Source organism: Sinocyclocheilus rhinocerous, unplaced genomic scaffold, assembly GCF_001515625.1.
Source record: "Sinocyclocheilus rhinocerous isolate Xijiao unplaced genomic scaffold, SAMN03320098_v1.1 scaffold1, whole genome shotgun sequence".
Lineage (NCBI taxonomy): Eukaryota > Metazoa > Chordata > Actinopteri > Cypriniformes > Cyprinidae > Sinocyclocheilus > Sinocyclocheilus rhinocerous.
Genome location: NW_015638974.1, coordinates 1,241,210 through 1,250,851, shown reverse-complemented (window position 1 = coordinate 1,250,851; position 9,642 = coordinate 1,241,210). Strand labels below are relative to the sequence as shown.

At 34.9% G+C, this 9,642-nt stretch overlaps 1 long non-coding RNA gene across 1 annotated transcript; it reads left to right on the top strand.

Moving 5' to 3' along the window:
• Positions 1-530: 530 nt before the first annotated feature.
• Positions 531-1,553, top strand: LOC107750437 (uncharacterized). The gene is made up of 2 exons (XR_001641145.1): positions 531-665; positions 880-1,553. It is a non-coding gene; the product is annotated as an uncharacterized LOC107750437 (long non-coding RNA).
• The last annotated feature ends 8,089 nt before the right edge of the window (positions 1,554-9,642 follow it).

Genomic DNA, 9,642 nt, shown 5'->3' with positions numbered 1-9,642 from the left:
CTGTATCGTTATCGTTGTGGTATAAACTATGCTATTCTTTAATATTGAGAACGATTTTTAGAACTATATCTTTATCGTTATCTTTATAGTTATCGTGCTTGGTGTGAACGGGCCTTAAGAGTCAGTTCATTTTAGTGAATCAAACACATACAGCTTACAACTAACTATAAGTGTAGTTATTTACTGGTTGTTTATATAATACTGTATGTAGTTAAAGATGCATATAATGAATTTTGATATAAATTTTATAAAAATAATAAATTAATGAAATGTTTCTTTATTATTGCTGTTTAATATGCTAATTATTAGATTAAATTTATGCTGCCTATAAAAACTGAAAAGTCATGAAAATTTTTAAAAGTGTAAACATATATTTATAAATATTTATTATTGGAATCATCACATATTTTGCCAATGAAATCAAACACTAAAAGAATCATTAATGAAACTCCCCCATGACTACGCATATATGTAGTGGTAATTAATATTTACGTAAGTTTAAGGTAAGTTTTTTGCTTGCAGACCATTGAGGACTGGAAGTATGTAGCCATGGTGATCGACCGGCTCTTCCTCTGGATTTTTATCCTGGTGTGTGTCGTCGGCACACTCGGACTCTTTGTTCAGCCTCTCTTTCAGAGCTACAACACCCCCGTGGCAGAGGAAGAGTGAGTCACATCTTTCTTTCTCTACTTCTTCTCTTTAATTCATGATAGAGGAGTGTTTAGAGGCAAGTGCCTTCCAGAGTTTTGTAAACTTCTTCTGCATTTAACAACAGTGTCACCTTCGATGTGGAAAAGTTTACTGATGCATCTGCTTCTCTCTGTCCTTCCCTGCCTTTTCCCATCATATTCTTCTCTTTCCCGTGTCTTCCTTTTGCAGATATGGGGATTTCTAAAATATCTGCTGAGTGATCCTGTGACTTTGGGGCGTACCTGTTGTCTGAGCTTTGACGTATCACAAACACATATCCACATTAACGTTCAGCAGAACAGAACCATTGTGGGGCGAATTCACTAAACAGTTACATTAGCGTATGGTGTTTCAGCGCAAAATCACAAACCACCCGCAATCCATTTTAAGCAGCATTGTGCATTTACATTCATTCTTTTCTTGGCAAACCGCCTTTCTATGCAAATTAGGCTTCTTATAGCATGTGTATTCAAAAAATGAGTGCTGTGTAACTGGTACAATTAACGTTGCGCTATTATCGCCCGTAGAAAGCTGGCTGTAAACACAATTGTATGTAAAACAGACATTTGTTTAAATTTTCTACTGATCATGGTAGCAGTAAATTATCAAATGATGATTAATTGGAGTAGAGCGTTATAATCAGCCATAAAACCAGCCATTACTCGATTTGCATAATTCCTTTAGATGCAGATAAACACATCTGCTGGTTCTGTTCCTTCTTAGTGAATTCCCTCTGTGTGTCACATGACAAACAGTCTCAAAGCTATAAACCAATGATCCCGTTTCTTTAATTAAAGGTGCTGTATGTCATTTTTTGACTGTAGTAAAGCATACAAATACCATAATAGATTTGCAGATATTTAGGAAATATGTTTCACATACTTGTTTTTCCGAAAAACAATGCTACAGCCAGTTATTCTACTTTTAAATGTGCGTTCTGTGTCAGATTGTCTGTTTTTGTTTTGGTCTGTGTGATTCCGCCCACTGCCAGTTTACCCAGTAGGATTTCGACACCCCGGGTTGCCAGTGTACTGCAGCCATGGAAGCCAGCAAACGAACTGTGTCAGAGATCACAGATTCTACCCGACTTAAAAAGTCTTGAGATCCAACTAAAAGTCTCTGTGACCAGAGGGAATATTAAAACATGCATAAATCAGCTTACAGTGTAAGGCTCGTCGCCTTCAGTTGTCAGTTGCGCTCGCTCCTGTTGCATGTTCTCAATCTGGCAACCCGTGTGAGCGTGGAGTCTGAGGAGGAGGGACTGGAGAAACAATATTTGACATTTGGACTGCAGTACCTATTTCAACCACTAGCTCAAAATTACATACTGCACCTTTAAGAGTTTCTCATTTGAATAATAATAGCATTATATGACAGCTGTCATTGCAGCCAAATTGTTGTATAACTATAATATTTATACGGTTTATGTAGTGTTCACTTTCATATTTTTTCAAGGCACACATTCACATCTATTAAAGAAGGTTTACAGGGTTTCAAGAGCAGGATGATTATCAGAGACCTTGATGCAAGGACTCATTTTCTCCTTCTTGCTTGACCTCACACAAATGCATTGACACAAACTGTAGTTCACTCAGTATTGTTTGATATGAACGTTTGATTAATGGCTGTAAGTGGTTTTTCCGGAACTGAATCACATTTTAATTGCCTTAAAATAAAGTTTCATGCTGTGATTGAAAAGCACTTCACCACCACAAAAGTATGATCTTTAAGCATTCAAAATAAGCATTGTAAATATAAAAATAATACAATAAAACGTGTTTCCTTCATTTCTTTCAGTGTTGCTTTTCATGTGAGAGCAGTTTCTTTATTTCTGCATTTTCTGTATCTTTGTATTTCTTTTATTGCACGTTCAATTTTTATGTTCCTTCTTTGAATCGAGAGTGTCCATTTACAAGGGAACAAAAATGCACGTTTCCTATAGACAATCTTTCATTATTGATATTTGGTTTATATATTATATGATACACATCGTGGTGCTTATCTGATTGAAAATGTCTATGTGTCTGAGGTATCAACACGTAGACAAAGTTTTACACTTTTAACTGATACTTCAGTAAAATGCAGGCACCGGGTAGCATAATGAATGTAGATGCCTTCGCTAATCTTTCTTCCGACATTAGCATGGAAAATATCCCATTGCTATGGAAACCACTAAGACATGGGTGTGCATCCATTTTAAAGTGGCCTTCCCCATGTCAATCATAGAGGGATAAATCCTTCACGTGGTAATGATGAAAGGTAGAGCTTTATCATTTTAAATATTTCCATGAATGTGTGATTACATTATTAAAATTGCCTTTAAGATTATTAAAATGATTATTTGTTTCATTTCGGGACCTCATATGCAGTATATAATTCTATGTACACATTATTCTTCAAACATAAAACATAACCCTGTAAGGTCCTCCAGTTCAATAAACTGTTCCATTAAAAGAAAAAAAAAAAATGGTGCAGTTTATATGGCCAAAAAGTAAGATGAAATTCTGATAACATTCAATGCAAATCAACGAGAAGCTTGGTTTTATGATCAAAGCTCTGAAGTTTTAATTTTGGAAGGGGAAAAATATATAATGCAATGCAATACAATAATGATTAAGAGATGTACTAATAAACATTCCTCAAAATATGTATTTGATTATAACATGATGTTTCTAAAAAAAATATGATGAATGGTTAATCAAGTAAACCTTGCTTCAGTCCAGTAAGTGCTCAAATTTAAATACTACTAATAATATAAAATGTATTCTTAGGTGTACTGTACTTTATGAAAATCATTAAATATTTCACAGCAAAAAGGCTTGCATACCAAAACCTGAAGGGGGAACTTTTCAGAATTTGAGACCTTAAATATATATAAACCATCAATCAGACGACAGGAGGCATGTAGTAGTTTGTGTACAGAGTTTTGTGTATCAAATATGATACAGTAGGCTTTATAAAGTTAAAACACATAGAATTTGAATGGAATATGAGATTTTTTTCAAGGTCTGACTTGCAGGAATAATTGGTGTTCTTACTGAAATGTACCTACAATGGCGGTTGATGAGCCACTCAATGGGCCCTAAGTAGTGATGCTATATGGATGCAGCCTTTGTTACCGAAAACTGTCTCACTATGCTAGGAAAATGCCTAAATGTTTTTCTAATGATCCTTGAATTTGCGAGAATGCAATACTGGGATCCCTGCCATGAGGCACCATGCATGACAAATTACCCATCTGAGAGAAAATTGGCACCAGCATTTGACCCAATGAGACAAAGGCCAAAAGCGGACTGTAATGCTTCAAAGCTGTCCTCACCTTCAATTTAACTTTTTCTCTAGAAATTTAAACTATTCTCTTCTTTTTTCACCCTTGAAATATTCCAAGTGTGTGTGTGTGTGTGTGTGCATGAATGACATTCATTACTTCAGTTCATAAATGAATTAGTCTTCTTCCATAGTATTCCTCTGCAGTGTGTAAATGAGCATGAGTAAGTCTGTATGTCTGCACATGTGAACAGAGACATACTGGCTTCCTTTATGGTCTTTTCTGATGCCTGCACTCATCTTTTCATTGCTTATCTCACTGTGAGTGGTTAAACGAACACATAAAACATATAAACCCTAACTGAATGTCCTCTTCTCTACTCATCTACTCATACATTCTGTCACGTCAACAAAATACACCCACTTCTCAGAGTGGACATAAAACATCATGATGTATTGTTTAAATCTCTGTCATGTATTCGTAACATCACGAGAAGCATCACAAGAAGCTGTTCCTGTTGTAAATACGCACTTAAGCTGATCTTAATTTGAGTCACTAAAAATGATTTGAAATAAGGAGACAATTAGAGCGATATGGGAGAACTGTGGCCGTAAAATAAGAGGAATGAAAGAAAATCCATGAAATATGTTATTTGTCCAGAGTTGAGAGCTGTCTGGTCTATTTATATATTTATTTTTTTTATTTGCACATATATTTTCAGCTGCCCATAGCGATGATGTCTGGGGGAAGATTTAACATGGTGGAAACTTCATTGCCTCAGCAGAGACGGCTGCTGTTGTCTGCAATGCTGCTGATCAGCAGAAATGCCCTCCATTGCTTATAGCATGCTGAGATATCGACGTCTCTCATATTTACTGTTAGATTCTGACATATGCACTGGTGCATTCAGAAATGTGGAGAAAGGAGGGATGCATTTGTCGGTTTCAGTGTATATCTTGAATTAAATATATAATATAAGTGATGATAATAATAATAATAATAACAAATAATACAGATTTATGCTCAAATAGAGTGTTTATTATCTAAACATAGTATAAATTTGTGTGTGTTGGGGATATGACCTTGAAACAAGGTCATACTTTTTTAGGGAATTTTTTTTATTTTTGGCTCAATTTATATGCACAGTTAGATTTTTATATGCGATCCTGGACCACAAAACCAGTCATAAGCGTAAATTTTTTTAAATTGAGATTTATATATCATCTGAAAGCTGAATAAATAAGCTTTCCATGATTTTTTAGGATAAGACAATATTTGGCCGAGATACAACTATTTGAAAATCTGAAATCTGAGGGTGCAAAAAAAAAAAATCTAAATATTGAGAAAATCGCCTTTAAAGTTGTCCAAATGAAGTTCTTAGCAATGCATATTACTAATCAAAAATTACGTTTTGATATATTTACGGTAGGAAATTTACAAAATATCTTCATAGAACATGATCTTTACTTAATATCCTAATGATTTTTGGCATTAAAGAAAAATCGATAATTTTGACCCATACAATGTTTTTTTTTGGCTATTGCTACAAATATACCCCAGCGACTTAAGACTGGTTTTGTGCTCCAGGGTCACATATTATGTTTGCTCAATTAAATTTTTATCACGTGCAATAGTTTGACCTAATAGCTTATTAAACTATGTTTGAAAATACTCTTACAAAATATACAGAAATGTCTGTAAAAACACAACCAAATGTAAACATAGATAGATGATAGATGATAGAAAATAGATAGAGGACATATATGACAGAAGGAATTAGATACTCTCACTAAGTGTATAAAAGTTCACAAAGCCTCCAGAGCTCTTTAGATTATTCCAGAATGTTTGCTTTGGTCGAGAGTGGCATTTCTGGGCTTGTTTCGCCAGAATTATCAGTGCAAACTGCTGGGCCCTTTAGTCAAACCAGTCTTCTGCAGATTTGCCAGACAGCTCTTTGCCTGTTGTTTTGCTGTGATTTTACAGCTGGAACACTGCCCATCTTAAAATGTTGAGGGTGAGAGAGAGGACGAGAAAGAGAGAAAAAATAAAGAAAGCATGTGACAGAGAAAACTATAAATACCATTAGAAAGGGGTAATCTGAGGAGCCTGTGAGCCTCTCCCAGATATCTCTCATTAAATATTGTCTTAAGGTCGCATGTCCCCAGAGGCTTATGGAGAGACTGTGCTTGCGTTTGATCACTCTTGCTGCCATTGAAGATTAAAAATAACAGAACGCAGTGATGTTAACTACTAACACTAACCACACCCAGCTGTCATTTCAAAACAGCACATAAGGACTCCTTAACACTCTGTTAGGACTCTATAGTCTACAATCACAAGGTCAAATTCACAGGCTTGCTTTGATTGCATAATTGCTGCCCTGTATTTCTGCTTGATTGAAAAAAAAAACTGTTATTTTAATTCAGGAAGAATTATGTACTCAAATTCAAAATGAATCATGTCTCCATTTAAATGTCATGCATATGTGGGTGTTTCTTGTGACTTTTAGAAAAAAAATCTAATCTAGAAATCTAAAAAGATTTCTACCAGTGTCATTTCCACTACATCTCAAACGATTGTATTTACTATCATTCTGTGATGGGAATGGCATTTTAAACATATTTGTAATAAAATGACTGATTCCATTCGTATCTTGCTTAACCTAAATTCGTAGCTAGACTTTTTCACACCTTTTGCATAATTTGACAAAATTACATGTTGATTGGAAATTGTGTAAATTGTTAAAGGTGTTTTTACTTGTAGATGTTTTTATACAGTACATAATTTTCATTGCAAATAGTGCAATGGCCTAGTTAAAATAAAATTAATGTATGTATGATTTTTTACCATTAGTTATCATATTTTAAGATTAAAAGTCTGGGTCTAAGACAAGGGTGAAACAACAAAATCTATACAAAAACAAACTTGAAAAGTACAGTAACCAAAATATGTTTTGTGATCTGAAAAAAGAGAGAAAGAAAAAAAGTTTTAAAATGTTATAAAAATGGAATATATAAATGTCTGAAGGTTAAGAAATGCTAAACTACTGTAATCTCGCTCTTCCTCCTTTAAAGAGATAGTTCACCCAAAAATAAAAATGCTGTCATCATTTACTCAACCTCATGTTATTCCATATTGTCCACAGAAGAAAGAAAGTCATGTTGGAATGACATGAGGGGAAAAATGACAGAATTTAAATTTTTGTGTGAAGTATGCATTTAAGATGAGCTATCCCTAAAGATTCCTTATTATTCTAGAAAGACAAACTCATGTTACAACCATCACTACGAGCACATCTCTCTACATATTCCTCACTGCCCTTAAACCTTTTATGGTGATTCGGTTCTCTCCAGTAGCCCATGGCAAGACGAAAAAGAGTGAGTGAGGTAGAAAAAAAGGAGTCAGAAAGAGGAAATCCACTTCATCCTTTGACTGTCACAGCCAGTAAAAGTCATGGTGGCCTCTGCGCTTCCTGTAAGCTGGTTAAAGACTGGCGATACTTGAGGCAATGGACTCTGAGTCACTGTATTATGTAGTTGCAAGACTGTATTTGTCTTTGTCTCAGTATGCATGTTTGTAGTGTAATGTTGTTCTCCATGGGCTAAAGTGATTTGTTATTCAGAAATAATTTGGGTCTTCAGGTCTTGAAGTGGGGATTGGTCAAAAGTTTGAGAAATTCAAAATGATGGGACTTTTTTTCTTTCAAATGCTTTGGACCATGCATGGTTTAATCTCTCTACCAAAGTTAACCAATGTTAACATGGCTTACCTGGGGCCCGTACCATGATCGTAGTAAACAAACTCAGAATTACAAGATTATTTTCAAGTTGCCAAAACCAATCCAACCAGGCTTTGTTGGTACCATGATGCAAACTTTCCCTGTCAACTCAAGCTGTGATCCTAAGTTCATGAATAAATATGGACCATGTGCACATGATAAGTGTGACATCAGTAGCAAACAGCCAGTCACACATGCCTTGAAACACAGAGAAATTCACTTCTCGTGAGAGAGTCAGAGCGATTCACATCTCTCAGATTAAGATGAGCATAAACACATTTACACAGCTAAAAATGACATGAAAGAAAACATCTTGCTATATCAGTGCAAGAGTTGTTCATATATATAGGTATACAGAAACTCAAATGTGTAAGCTCACATGTAGTCATTTTTAAAGCTTTATCTATTGATTCTAAAACTTGTTTATATTACGTATTATCTGTATATAAACTCTCAGAAAAAAAGATACAATAGCTGTCACTGGGGTGGTACCTTTTCAAAACGTACACTTTTATAAATTTAGGTACTAATATTTACCTTTAAGGAACCAATTTGAACCCTTTAGGTACAAAGGTGTACCTTTTGAAAAGGTACCGCCCCAGTGACAGCTTTTGTAACTTTTTTTTCTGAGAGTATATTTATGTAAATTAAATGCTTAAATTTAATTGTTAAAATTTAAAAAGTTCACCCAAAACGTGTGTCTGTAAGAAACAAATCCATCATTTAGGTATTTTCACTTCTAGCCAAATTACTAGTCCATAATCCATAATGCTTTCTCCAGTGAAAATTGTTCTTTCACATAAAAATCGACCAGCGTATTTGTTTAGTCCTGTTTTTACTTGTAACCGGTGCTTGATCTGTACATATTTTTCTCCTGATTCAGGTGAGACTACATTTTCACCGTAGAAAGCAAAATTATGGATAGAGGACTTGTTTGTCATTAAAAACGCCTTCATGATGGATTTGTTAATTACAAACACACAGATTTTGGCTTTAATGTTAATAGATGGTCTGAAGCCATGTTGTGGATTATTGTGATGTTTTGATCAGCTGTTTGGACTCTCATTATGACGGCACCCATTCACTGAAGAGGATCCATTGGTGAGCAAGTCATGGAATATTTTAGACAGTTTGAATCATTAAATATAGATTTCAGTTCCAAACACTGACTCTTGGAAAAGCAAACAGGCGAATATCAGTAAGTAACTGGTAACAGTGCTTGTTCTGAGTCTTCCAAAAGATAATTGCATTTATTTACCAAGATCTTGTCAGGAGCAGCTGGATTTGTTGGTCTGTCTGAGGCTGTGATGATGGTCTCTACTTTTTATGGTTTTCTACCCAAAACCAGGCCAGCAGTGCACCCATAATGGATGATCGTGATTTCAGATATTCCCGCTGTACTAGTGAACAATAAAAGCACTCAGGTATAATCATCTAGATATTGTAGATGTGTGAGGTGAATAATTTACAAGGCCATAAAAGTCCTATTGGGGAATGCAACTTTATTTTTCTATGTTTAGTATGCGTTAGAAGATGGCAGTCCTGTTCTAAGGAGAGAAGAAGCTTTTAAAAGAGTATTTGGGACATGCAGGGTGGATGGAGAGACAAGAAAAGCAGACACACAGATTTGAGAGAGAAGAGTGAGACATTAATGGCTCTGTGACTCACTATGTCTTGCTTTTAGGAAGCCATGAATTAAAGATGGAGAAAAGAGGAAAGAGAAAAATCATGGTGTGATTTTAATTTTATGATGGACACATCACCTATTCACTCTGTCCGCCTTTAACATATTTTTATACAGATTATAGACCATATCCTTAAATCCCAGTGTTAATATAGTAGTATATACACCATTATATATATATATATATATATATATATGTGTGTGTGTGTGTGTGTGTGTGAT